A 14,070-nucleotide genomic window follows, 5' to 3' on the forward strand; every position below is an offset into this window, starting at 1 on the left:
ATAACTGTGTAGATTAAAAATGAAGATAACAGGACCGTTGTTACTTACAAATGCATGAAAATAAGGGCGATCAAAGTGATTGAGGATTGGTAAGGTTCTAGTAATTTTTAAAATTTGTAAATACTTCAGCTTGTAATTAAAGAAATATATCCTGAAAAGTTCTTTCCCTAAATTATATTTATAGGTATCCCCACACATTTTTATTAGCCGCATTATACTCAAATATTATTACTAAAGTAAGAGAAACAATCTCTTTGTGGCAATGACAATTCTGATGTTAACGTAGATAGCTCTGTTTGAACAAAAGAACATTTGGAACACAAACCACACCATCTGATGTTGTGGTGAAGGAAGTGACTATCTGTATGAAATCAAAAGAAAATGGAGTTAACATTATAGATTTTTCAGATCAACTTCCTTATCTTCTTACTACCTCTTTTCTCATACATATGTTACCTCAGTGACCAGAGATTTTGTGTAGAATAGTTTAAACAAATTAATTGAATATGTATTTTAATCCAAATAGGACAATGTCATATATTTTCTTCAAAAGTTTTCATGATTGCTTGAATATTTGTTTTCTATTTGATTCTAGGTCCTTCCTCTTTCTTGGAAGACTGTGCTAGTTTGGTGAGTGCCATTCAAATTTCTTCTATGTAGGAAGCATTGGAATGACATTACCTAAGAAAATTCATGCTAAGGGCCACAGGCTGTATGAATCTAAAACTGAAATATCTGATGCTCTAGCTCTATCCTTTTTATCCTCTTTCTTTCAAAACTTGTTTCAAACATATTAAAGAGATTTTTGTCTATGCTGGTGCAATCCATTTTGACGCTCATGACTGACTGTCAGATTAGTCATCTGTTTTGTTGATAATTACTTTTGTAATATACTCTTGTATGGAGCTAGTAGGAATCTTTCAAGTCCTTCTCCTAAGAGATGAGAAAACTAAAGTGTTGAAAATGACTCGTCCCACTTAAAAGAAGGAGCCCCAGATTAGGGAGCCAGAACATCTTTGGTCATAAAGTCCTGATTGGTTCTTGGTAGGGCATATTCCACTCTGCTTCCTGTCAGTAAACATTCCAGCTCCTTGCTAGATGGAAATATAATGACAGTCTGTCCCTGTTACATGAGAGTGAAGGGAGAAAGATGCACAATGAACCATAATTCACAGGAGGTTAGGATGTGAACACTGGAGAGATGATGATACATCCTACGTAGACTTTTTGAGCATCATTTGACTGCTAGTGAATGCACAAGGGTCAGGGGTAATTGAAGATTTAAGAAGAGCAGTGCTTACCCAAGGAGTTCAGAGCTGAAGTTGGGAGACGTATATACACATGCCTCAACTTCACAATATTTATCTACAACGTTCCCAAAAGTGAAACTATTGCACATCCATTTAACAACTACGTTGAGAAGGGATGCAGAGTAAGGACTGCCCAGAGTAGATTCCCTTCGGAAGATTTCCTGAAATAAACATGATTCATAATATACAACATAGCAGAAGGGGCAAATACTTCAGGGTGAAGAAAAGTATGCACAGAGGAAGGGAAAGTTAGTTGTTTTTTTTTAAATTTATTGAGTGCATATTATATACCAGGCACCATAGATGGTACTTGGAAGCAGGGGTAACTGAGACACCATGATGAAAAATTGGTCCTTTCCTGAAGGAGATTTCAAGCTACAGGAGTGTACAGGCAAGCAGAAGGCAATTACAAGAGAGTGGGAGGAGGTTCAATCGGGCTAAGTGTAGGGTGCTAACCACTTTTCAGAAGAGAGTAAATAGGGAATTCTCTCAGGAGACCTTATTCTAAGTTGAGGCTTGAAGGCAGCAGAGGGGGTGACCTAGGTGAGGGAGGCCCTGGCTGCCGTGGGAAGGAGTTTGTATGTGTGGTTCATCTTACGTCTTCCTTGCAGATGGAAACGGGGAGTCGGCGAAAGATTGTAAACCAGGGAGGGATAGCATTAACTTTGCATCTTAAAGAAATTACTCTGGTTGCAGAATGGACCATGAATTGGAGCGACGCAGAACTGAATTTGGGCAGCGTAGTTAAAACACTGTGGCAGTCATCTAAGCAATGGGTGGGCTAACTCAAGGTCTTGGGTATGGAGGTGCATGATTCAATGAGATGGAAAGGAGACAGAATTAGCAGGAATTAGTTCATCTTGTGGAAGAGTGAGGCCAAGGGTGACTTCCAGGTTTTGGGTTTTGGCCACCATGTGGGTGGTCACACACATCCTGAGATAGACAACATGGGAAGAGTTGTAGGTTTCAGGATGGGAGGCGTGAGAAAGGAAGAGATGACAAGTTTAGTTTTGGTTTTCTGAAATCTGAGATTCTTAGGGACCATCCGAATGGAACTGTCTCAAAAAAAAAAGTTAGCAATGAAGACGGTAAAGGTCTCAAGTTATGAAAAAAAGGCGCATGGCTTTGAGGACTATGGGAAGGATATGGGAAAACTTGGAAGAGATATGGAACCAAATTATGGATTCAGAGATGTTATTTATGCTCATGCAGGAGCTATGGAGGAGAGAGCTTAATATTTTCAGTGTGTTGTTTTCCGTGAATCCCTAAGAATCAGAGTGTTAGTGGCGCTTAAGGAAAAATTTAAAAGGAAGTAGTAGCGAACATCAGGCCCAAACCTACTGACTAGAACAGTGAAGGCATTTCATTTTGGTGCTGTCATTAATTTCACTTCAATCGTTAGCTTCTAGGTAACTTCCAACTTTCATCTGTAAAGTGAGAAAAACCATCTGATCTACAGCACTGTTTAACAGGGACCACAATCTACCTTAAAAGAACAGCAGTCTTGATCATTTTAGGACTTCTTCACTAGATTTGATATGGGATTTCCAAAGGTCGTGTTTCCTTTGCCTAACAATGGACATTCATATTCATAAGGTAATTACCTTTGTACAAACACCTTGAAAGATGTTACATCATTTGACTCTCACAGTCAATCTAGTGAAATAGGTAAGAGAGTTGTTATTATTCTTTCAGTTTTACACGAGACAACTGAAGCTAAGGTAGGTGAAGTGACTTGTCTTAGACAAGTACGTGGCAGATTTAGAGATCAATTTCAGGTGACTGGGCCACAAATATGATTATAATCTTTTTAAAAAATTAATTAATTAGTTAATTAATTTTTGGCTGCGTTGGGTCTTCATTGTTGCACGCGGGCTTTCTCTAGCTGCGGTGAGCTGGGGCTACTCTTCGTTGCGGTGCGTGGGCTTCTCATTGCGGTGGCTTCTCTTGTTGCAGAGCACAGCCTCTAGGTACGCCGGCTTCAGTAGTTGTGGCACACGGGCTTTGTTGCTCCGCGGCATGTGGGATCTTCCCGGACCAGGGCTCGAACCCGTGTCCCCTGCATTGGCAGGACTCTTAACCACTGCACCACCAGGGAAGTCCCTGATTATAATCTTTACAACTACTCCCTAACAGTCCCTGCCTCTATCTGTGTATTCAGATTAAATGATTTCAGTAGATCAGTGAAACGATCCAGATTACCTAGTACAATCAACATCGATCACATGCAAGGCAACACGTAAGGCACCGGACAGACATAAAGACACAGAGGACATCTCTGGGAACTGGAAACCTACTTGAGACATATAAAATAGAAATGCCAGGTCAATTAAGTAGTAATAGAGATACACAGTAATTGCAATAATCCAAGAGATTTTAAAACGTGTGGAATGAATGATCAGGACTCTAGGGGGCTTCGGAGAAGAAGCCACTTGTAAAAATGCCATGGAGGAAGCATGACTTAAATTTAGCTTAGGAGGTGAGCAGAGAGAAAAGGGGTAGCACCTCGGGCCAGGACACAGTGGAGACAAAGGCAAAGGGTGGGGAAGGGGAAGACATTCTTGGCAGTCAGTGGACCAGGTTGGCGGGAATAGATGGTTTATACAACAATGCCATGTTGAAAACCTTGTAGAGGTCAAGTGGGTCAGATGGTAGTGGCTTTTGAAATATCCATCTAAGAGAGTCAATAAAGTTTTTTTTCCCCGAATTATTTTATCAGCCTAGTTTAAAAATTAGCCGTTCAATTCAGTGAAAGACTTCTGAAATGCCACTGCACTAATTGATTAATTTGGTCAAATTGGTCACTTTGGTTCACTTTCCTAATCACAGTTTGGGAAAACCTTCAGGTTCTGGGTGAGATCAACTTCCTTTAAGTACCAATCAAAGTTTAATATTGAATGGATGTGCTAGTTTCTATTGTCACTAAGGTTTTCGAAAAGCAATTTACTGAAGATGTTTGGAAACTATTTTATCTGCTAATGGAGGCACAGACTTCAGACTTTTCTTGGGACTTCCCTGAGAATTTCCTTGAGGTTAGCTCTCATTACACTCACTGGAATCAAGGAGCAATACCTTGAAATCGGCAACTTTTCCATCAAGGGAAAGCAAATGTCGAAAGCTGACCATAAAGTCACAAAGCTTAGGAAGCCTTTGGCCTCTAGTTAGAGAAACACACCCAGCAGCTTAAGTCACTTGTTTAAAACAAACTAAGAAACAAACCCATAAACAAACCCCAGTATTTAAGGAATCTAAGCCTGAAGTTATTTAAAATCTTATCGAAACCACTATCAGGAAAAGATGACAAAAAATGCTGTACATATTTACTGATCACTCCAGTCTCTATTAACGTCTGGCAAATTATATAGCCAGTAGACACCTTTGCGTTATCTCTTAGTGATATCAATGATATTACAACATTGAGGATGGCTTAGCGTGAATGGTGACGAGAAGCTAAAAGCTTCTGTACTGACACGTGATTATGTAATGTTCAAGATGTACCCAAAACATCTAATCCTGATGAATGAGTTCTGAGCAGTGAAAAGGAAAATGCGTTATTTGTCCTGGGTCCTGAGATGTGCATCAGGAAACACAGTTCGTGGGTCCACAGGAGCGGTCGTGGCTGGTGGTACTTCTTTGAAAGGAAAACACTTCCCAGCGAGACAAAGGTTTCCCTATCACTCGACGAAACTGAGTCAGGTGCTCTTTTACAAGTGAATGGAGTCAAAGAGGCAGCCATATGTATAAATGTCCGATCCTTTTGACTCCATGGAAGAGGTAATTTCTACTTCCAGAACACAGGCAGACTCTAAAGAAGGAAGGATTTCTTTCAACTCCAGCATGAGGTGAAATTAAAATCTGAGAGTAGCCAATTTGAGGAATTGTTCCTTTAAAACACTACTCTATTTTTTTTTCTTCTAACAGATCTGGGTCACATAATACAGGGTAATAAAAGATTTTTGACTTGAGTTATATAAACAGTCTTTCGACTGTAGCTGGCAAGTAGTAATTCTGAAGAAAGACATTTATTTCTTGATATGTTGATAATATGATGAATCTTTATTGGCTGTGGGGATAAGTTCTAAGCATATTTTCATGTGCAGTGGCCCCCCCTTCTCCACGGTAGGGGTAAGTTCCAAGACTCCGTGGATGCCTGAGACTGTGGGTAGTACCAAATCCTTTATATACTATGTTTCTTTCTTACATATATACCTATGATAAAGTTAAATTTATAAATTAGGCACAGTAAGACATGAACAACAGTAACATAATAAAATAGAGCGAGTATAACAACACACTGTAATAAAATTATGTAAATGTGGTCTCTCTCTCTCAAAATATCTTCGTGTACAAATGTAATGCCTTTTTCCTATTTACTAAGCGCATCATGCCCTGTGGTCATAACTTTTGCAGTTTGGGATGGGATGGCAAAACCAACAGAAATTGCTCTTTCCCTTTTCACAATTTCACAGATAGAAGATTCATTCTTATGGTTGACCTCAGTGTATATTTTTCTTTCCTTATTGAGAGCTTTCATCTTTTCACTTAAAGGAAACACTTTCCAGCTTCTCTTTGGCATATCCAAATTGCCAACATTGCTACTCTTGGGCTTTGGGGCCATTATGAAGTAAGATAATATAATTAAATATGTTATCTGAATCTCATCAAAAAATCTTGTGGGTAAGTGGTGGTATCCCCAACATACAGGTCAGGGCAGGGGAGGCAAACCTTGGAAAGCCTTCATAATCCACCCACGGTCACACAGATGGCAGATGAGGGAAGGGGATTCCAATCCAGGTCTCTCTGGCTCCAAACCTATACTTCACCTATTATGCTCCAATGGGATGTGATAAATTATGGTTGAGTAAGAGCCATTAAAGTCCTAGATGCAGTTGAAACGGGCATCAGAATGGCTGACGCACCTCAAGCTGTACCAGGTCCTGTGCTCTGCCTCTAGGACCTCACTTATTCTCTTCAACATCCCTGGAGTTCTTATTATTCTTCACATTTTATAGATTTGATGAAGATGTGCAGAGAAGTGAAAATGTTTTGCCCAAAGTTGCATAGCTGGCAGGTGGCAGAGGCAGGATTGAAACCTCATTGAGGTCTGCTTGAGTCCTAATTTCTGAACCCATTACTTTCTTGGTTGGAAAAAGAGCCAGAGGATGTGAGAGCCAAGGGAAGAAATCACTACTGTAGATGAAAATGTAGGAAAGCACATGTGACTGGAGTTTGAAGTCAGGCTTCACAGGAAAGCTTGTGCTGATCACCTGGCCCCAAACGCTCTCACCCTTAGTCCAACTCCCCGTTGGGAGACAAAAACAGTTCTGGACAGCCATACCACCTCCACCGTGGTTCTGGAGCTGCCAGACCAGGAGAGATGCAAGAGGGCCAGAAAAGCTGGGGCAAGGCTTCAACGATAACCAGTGACCTTCTGCCCAGAAGGAAAATGATCAGAAAACTGCTCATCCCCAAGCCTGGAAAATGCTAATAATTTGGCTAGAAATAGTTCTAAAATTGGTGGCTACCTTGACCAGTTCACTAAATGTAATCCAAACATTTTAAATGACTTGAAATCTTGGTGGCGTTAGTGTACTTCATTCTGTGATCATAATGGTTTACTCTTTTTTTTTTTTTTTTTTTGCGGTACGCGGGCCTCTCACTGCTGTGGCCTCTCCCGTTGCGGAGCACAGGCTCCGGACCCGCAGGCTCAGCGGCCATGGCTCACGAGCCCAGCCGCTCCGCGGCATGTGGGATCTTCCCGGACCGGAGCACGAACCCGCGGCCCTTGCATCAGCTGGCGGACTCCCAACCACTGCGCCACCAGGGAAGCCCCATATAATGGTTTACTCCTGATGTCAGATTGTTTGCAATCACCCTTGCATACAAGGTGTTTTTCTGCCAATATTCTTTCTCCTTCCTAATTTGGGCTTCCAACTTGCTGTACTCTGAGAAATCAGATAAACATGTTGTTAGAACTGCATGTAAAATAGAAAGCAATAAGGCCCAAGTGACTGACCAGCAGCAGGGTGGATGAAAATAAGTTCTGACGGGGACTCTTTGTAGCTACAGAGATTTGGGGAGGCTGGGTTATTAGCTGCACCCTAAATGATGGTTTTCCTGAGGATGTACTGAAAGAATTCATTAGGTCACCTGCTCTGACCCTCTCCTGTTCTACACGAGGAAACAGTGAATCAGAGCTAATAACAATGGTTCATATTTATGGAGGACTTCCTATGGTCCAAACAGTATTTTACATTCTTATCTTTCACCACAGTCCTATGAACCTGAAACTATGATTATCCTCCTTTTCCAGATAAGAATACAAAGGTAAGAAGGTTAAGTAACTTGCCCAAAGTTACACAGCTATTAAGTGATTGAGAAAGGATTCAAGTCAACGCAACTTGGCCAAGAAGAGCTCTTGAGATGATGGGGACACTTGAAGTGACTGGTCTGAGCTCAATCAGGAAATCAGCGAAGGGAAAAGATTAGGATTAGGGTCTTCTGATATCAGCGCGGGGTGTGTACACTGTGCCCGGATATCTAAGTCAAGTGTAACTACGTGTAACTACACACACACACACACACACACACACACATGGTCATGCTGGCTTACAGATCTTTCCAGGGTGCTTTTCCATATCACTGCTTTCTTTTCGCTCATCCCCTCTTCATATCATCCTGTGATAATTCTCAGCGCGGGTGTAGGGCTGGGATAGGGATTTGGGCTGTTTAGCACTCTGCTCTTTGGCAGAATTACCCTGAGGATAATGATTAGGGAACACTTTGGAAGAAAAAAAAAAAAAAAAAAACTGGAGAAACCACCCTGAGTATCAGTTTCACGAGGGACCAAAATCAGCCTGTAAAAGTTTTCATCAAGCTAGTAAATTCAAATATTTTTTAAGAAGTTCTTTCCAACCCAAAGTCAATCAGCAGCTAATTAAACTCTTCCAGTCTTTCCCAGAGCTTGATCAGAAGTCTCTCAAGATGTCACCTTATTTCTTTGATCACATTCCCAAAACGAAAGGCAGTATTCAGGGTCGTCTTCCTCCTCCGAGATGGTCAGCGGTGTCGTATGTGTCATCAGGCTTATTGTGCCACGTTAAAGCTTATTTGTCAGAGTAACTGGCAGTTAACCACCATTCACATTTCTTTAGGAGCTTTTATTCATAGCTTGGAAGATCCTTATTGCATAGGATGGTTACCACTCTTGAAGAAAATTACACTTAAGTTAGCAACTCTGCAAGGTGTCATTCTGTCAAATCAATATTTTGCATTTGCATTGTGCATTTACTTTTCATTTAATAGTGTTAAAATTTTGCCAGGGTTGCCAGTAGAATATTTCTTTGGTCAGTTTTAGGATGTATGCAGGACTCGTGTTTGGTATTTCTGGTCTCAAATATCATTGTTTGTATTAGAAAATGTTAGTCTGATTAAGCAAACCATACCAGCTTCGGGGATAAAAAGGTCAGTGAAACATCTATTGAAATCACCTAGTGAATTAATGCATATAGTTCTTTTTTTGGGCTTATGGGCTGTCATATATTATATGTTATAGGAGGGAGACGGAAAGATTTTCTTCTGTCCTGCTGGAGTATATTGCCTTTCTTAAATGGGAACTCCTGTGGCCCCAGTGATATGCTCTCTTTTGCCCATCACTTCAAAAGTTTGCAAAAAAGTGGTCGATTCAGTGTGGCTGGTAGTAGCCTAGATCACGCACAGTCACAGGAGCATTAGAGAACCGGTCCTTGGTTGTTTCATTTGTGGCCCATTTACTCTTCTTTCCCCTCTTTTTCTACCTTGTTCAGGTGACATTTGCACCCAACACACGGTTCAAATGTGCATCAGGGGCTGGTTCCTTAAAAGGAAACATTGCTTTCTAGAATGCGTTTGTGTTCATTTCCTTATAACTCCTATGCATGCCCCACAGACACGCATGCATGTACAGACACACAGATCCGTTCAAGCATGCCAACACACAAACATACAGACACGGACAGAGTCACATTGTGCCACATACATGGACACATACAGACACAACTTATGAAGAGCTACACAGACCTATAGGTATAGACAGACACATCCTCAGATAGATACATCCTCTGACAGACACTGACATACCTACAGATGGACACATGCATATACAGACACATACATATACAGATGCATATACAAACACATACAAATTTAGACAAACAAATACACAAATAAAGACAAAGACACACATGTGTATGCCCTACCTATTAATTCTATGTTGGTCACAACTGCTCAGTGAAACTCATTGCTCTCAGTGTTAGAAATGGTAGTAGTAGTCAGAAATCAGGATGTATGAATTAGGTCAGGTGTAACCCTTTACCATTTGCATTCTCCATACCATGGTATGAGAAATACCAGCCTCTAGGATTGCTCCTGGAAGCCAGTGACCTCTGTGATCATGGAGAGCAGAACTCCAGCTTTGTTTCAGGAGCAGCACAGAGAAACTAGGGCCAGAGCAATGAGACAAACACCTGGAGAGTGAGCGGTTGCCCTACCCCCAGCTTCTGTCTATGCAAATCTTGTAACCACATTCCTTCTCTGACGGGGGCGGGGGGGCAGGAGGTGAGAGAGGATGAGAGGAAGAATACACAGTAAAATGTGCTCTCAACGTTCTCAAGACACACGGACTTAGGTTACTGAATCGTAAATGTATTTGGATGGGCCTTATCTAATTATAGCTACATGGCTGTAACTTTCTTCTTTCAATGAGCGTGCCTATCCGAGTTTCCATCTTTGTATCTGCTCTAACAGATCTTTCTAAAACAACTTTCACCATCACCCATAAATACTTCCTTTGAAAGCTGATGATTACGTCCAGGGAGTATTAGTTTATGCATTTGCTATTTCTCATCTGGAGTTCTGTTCAAGGTATCATGTCATAGCATCGTGGTTTGTTTTGATGGGTGAGTGGGAACTTGGATTTCCTTCCTGAAGTGAGCGTAGACATCTAAGTGCAAGATAGATCTGATAGTAAGGAAGACAGGGAAAATACCCAATAACAGTTATAAATAGTAGCTTCCCCTTATCCATCATCTATCCTGTATCGGCCTCTGTGCCAGGAGTTTTACACCATTATCTTAATCCTCACAACAACCCTACAAGGCAGGGTAGCTATTTCCATGACGTGGATGAGGAAACTGGGGCTCTCCATACTTCTTGGATATATAGCATAGTTATTCATAGGTGGCTTCAGATGTACAAAATTCGATCCATGAATTTAGATTCGCAGACTTTAATTATGGATTTTGGGAAATCACTCCTCAACTCAATCTGCCACCTTTTCCATAACTCTTTGTATTTACAGTTTTTACCTGGACCAGATTTTACAAGTGTGTTGACTGAATGGGACTTTATTAAGCAATGCTCCTGTATTGTTTTCAGTGGAACAATAGGAATTAAGAATGTAGAGCTGGAATCAAGCTGCCTGGATCCCAATTCTGACTTTGCCACTTACCTGCTGTGTGACCTTGGGCAAAACAATAAACTTTTCTGTGCCTTAATGTACTGTTCTATAAAATGGGAGTAATTATAGCACCCAGCTTATGGATTTATGACAAGTCCATCTGGGCGAGATTCTCAGAACTGTGCTTGACATATAGTAAGCAAAATATTAAGGTCAGTTATTACTATTTTTATTTTCAGTCACAGTTTTGGTTCCTCATTTCTTTACAAGTTACTGGAATGTCCTGCTTCCAAATGTAAATGTGAAGAAGGAAAAAAATAACATATATTTTCATACATGTCTTAAGAGATGGAATGCTAAATTGAGAACATATCTCAAGCAGCACTTTCATTATCCAAGGACTAAAGAAAAAGTGTTCATGGTCCTAGAGGGCCCCTCAGTCTCAGAGAGCCAATCAGCTGGCTTGTCTGGCGGAGCCTGGGAGAGCAGTGAAAGCCACCGGAGTGGTCAGAGCCATTTCATTGCTTTTGTTCAGTGGGATGGAGGTTGACCAACTAGTAACCTATGGCAATAGGTTAGTCAAATGGAGACTTAACTCAGAGACCGACCATCATAATGTAACAAGAAAAATGAGCAAGGCATTTGAGTGGCAAGGTTGTGTGGGTGGGAAGCTTGTGAAGTAACTGGTGTTCTAACTTTATTGCACTATTATTTCAGTGAAGGGAAAGAGCTCTGGGACAAGCCAAGACAGAGCTCTGAAACAATACGTGCTTATTGTTCTTTTCTCTCTCTCTCTTTCTCTCTTTTTCTTTCCTTCCTCCTTCCCGCCCTCTCCCTCACCCTCTCTTTCTCTCTCCATCCTTCACTGCTTTGTCCCTCCTTTTCTCTTGTTACTGTTTTTATCATGGGAAGTCTGCTCTCCTGCATTGGTGAAGGCCGCAGAAACGACCTTGGTAACCCATGCATTGTAGGCAGCTCCAAAAGCATAGGTTTCTATCTGCTGCAGGATTAAAGAGACATTCCTGTCAGCACCGAATTGTGAAAAACGTATGGTGGATAAATTGTCGGAACACATTAAATCAGTGTTATAACAAGCGTCGAATTGTGCAGAAAGTTTGGGCTAAAATGGCTAGACATAACAAAGGAAGTTTAAAAAAAAATGACAGGTCGAATGTAGTCTTCACTTCTTCATTAGCTTTGTTTTTGCGAATCTGCACTGACTTGTTAGAACTACCATTACGGTAATATGGGAATGGTATACAAAGAAAAACAGAGCATAATTATTCAGTGTGCTCAGAGATTTCTTAAACACCCCCGCCTTATGCTTCAGATAGAAGTCAGCAAATTCATCCCCAAACATTTTTACAGGAAAGGAGTAAATCAAACTAAACAAATTAAAAACCCAACAAAAGGAAAAATAAACACCTTTTAATGTTTGTTTCTGTTGCCACTTCCTCTATGGTGATGACCTCATCTCGAAAGCTTTTCATTGGTTAGAGAGTATTTTAAATGAATTAAGGAGAGTCAGGAGCAATAAGATGCTGGGTAAATTCTTAACATCAGAAATAATTATTGTCCCACCTCCAAAGTCCTTCAGATCTTCAAATGCTCACAAGCTATGATTTCTTTCTTTCCCAGCGATCTCAGGAGCCTGTGATCTCACTTTTCTCAGAATCCTGCAGGATGTACTTATCATTTTAGTTACACTTAAATTGTAGACCTTTCATGTGTCACTTTTTTTGGTGAGTCTTTCTCAAAGTCTCATTTGAAATCTCATCTGCTCATGGAGATTTTAAACACCTTGAAGGATGGGTGGTACCTTATACTGATTTTTGTACTCCTGGCAATCACCTACATACAATGATCAGTCCTCAATGGGGTTTGATGCTTGAGTGATGGTACATTTAGACCTTTTTTGTGTGGGTTTGAACTCAGGATGGAGTTCTTTTCTGGGGGCTGCATGGTTGCCACTTACTGGACTTTTCTGTTCTCCACAAAAGGAGGATGAGATGCTGAGTCTGATTCAACCCTCCTCTCTCCTAGTGGTGTGAGATGCTGGGTCCCCCGTTTGAGTCAAACTTCTCTCGTCCTAGTGATGTGATGTCTCCGTAGACAGCACTGTTTACAGTCGGAGCAATTCCCAGTTTGTTTTACTTGGGAGTCCAGGAGAAATTACGCTCTTGCCTATAAATTCTCGCTGGCTTTTACAACATTGCCTGGCTCACACCAGTGGCCTGGTCGGGGTGGGGATTGGGAAGTGTGAGCAGATGAAGACTAAGCTCCTTGGGCTCCTGTCTGACCTGCTTCCCACTCTCCTGCAGCCGAATCCGGGGAAATGAGACAGAGGCAGACATAGCTGGAGGGTTAAACCTTATTCTCACACTGAGGCTCTCTGGAGGTCTTCAAGTATTCTTTCTGTCTAGAGGGAAAGAAAAAAGCTAGAGAGGCAACTACAGCTTCTTTTTATCTCTTTTTGGAAACAGAATTAAGATACTACCCTTGACTTCAACCTATGCACACCATCCGGACAATTTTTCAGACTCTAGCTTTTAATTTTAAAGCCAATCTTTGAGTGGGAATGTTCAATCAAACACAGAGCTAACGAATAAGCAAACAGACAAGGTTGAATTTATCACCGAGTGTTCAGGTCATCTGCTAACCGTTCCAGGTATCTGATTCCAAAGCAAACATATCATCTAGCTATTAGGATCCCCTAGAGGCATTTAAGCTAAGTGAAAGGGCAAGCAAAGATCTGTGGCACCGATTGCCACTGCAGTCAAAGTCACTAAAATTTCTGGAGGTGGAAATTTCATTTTGTTACTTTCGCATTAAATTATTCATTATGGCTTTTCACTTGTGCAGTTTTATGGAAATGACAATTATTTAATTGGATATACAGATAAAACTAATAATTATAGTCATTACTCTTCTCTCCCTGATGGCTACTGGGTCTTTCCGGGCTATCCACCAGCCTCACTGATCCTATACAACCTTTTCCAGCACCCGTGGGCATGTGCAAGTCGGCCAACTGTGCCTCAATTTCTTTCTTCGTAATAAGGTGATATGAAGTCACTGATTTATTTAATATTATTATCTTTTTGGTGCAGAAAACAGAGTTTTATGATGATTAGTGGTAGTAGCAACTTATTCAGAAGAATACGCTGGGAAAAATATTTAGAATAGTAATTGCATGATGCGATAAAAGCTTGTTTATCTCCACCCCACTACTTCAACTTTAGGTGTACTTGGTGGAGACAGGGGATGGGAATAAACCTCCTCTATTACATTAGAGCAGCTTGTATTACACAGAGTTTGAATCAACTG

The 14,070-nt window shown here is 41.0% G+C and overlaps 1 long non-coding RNA gene across 3 annotated transcripts in view; it reads right to left on the reverse strand.

Moving 5' to 3' along the window:
• The window catches only part of LOC137204473 (uncharacterized), a 52,522-nt gene that overhangs the window by 33,948 nt on the left and 4,504 nt on the right, over positions 1 to 14,070 (reverse strand). The gene's annotated exons all lie outside the window — the stretch shown is intronic.

The sequence above is a fragment of the Pseudorca crassidens genome, chromosome 1 (genome assembly GCF_039906515.1).
Source record: "Pseudorca crassidens isolate mPseCra1 chromosome 1, mPseCra1.hap1, whole genome shotgun sequence".
NCBI lineage: Eukaryota > Metazoa > Chordata > Mammalia > Artiodactyla > Delphinidae > Pseudorca > Pseudorca crassidens.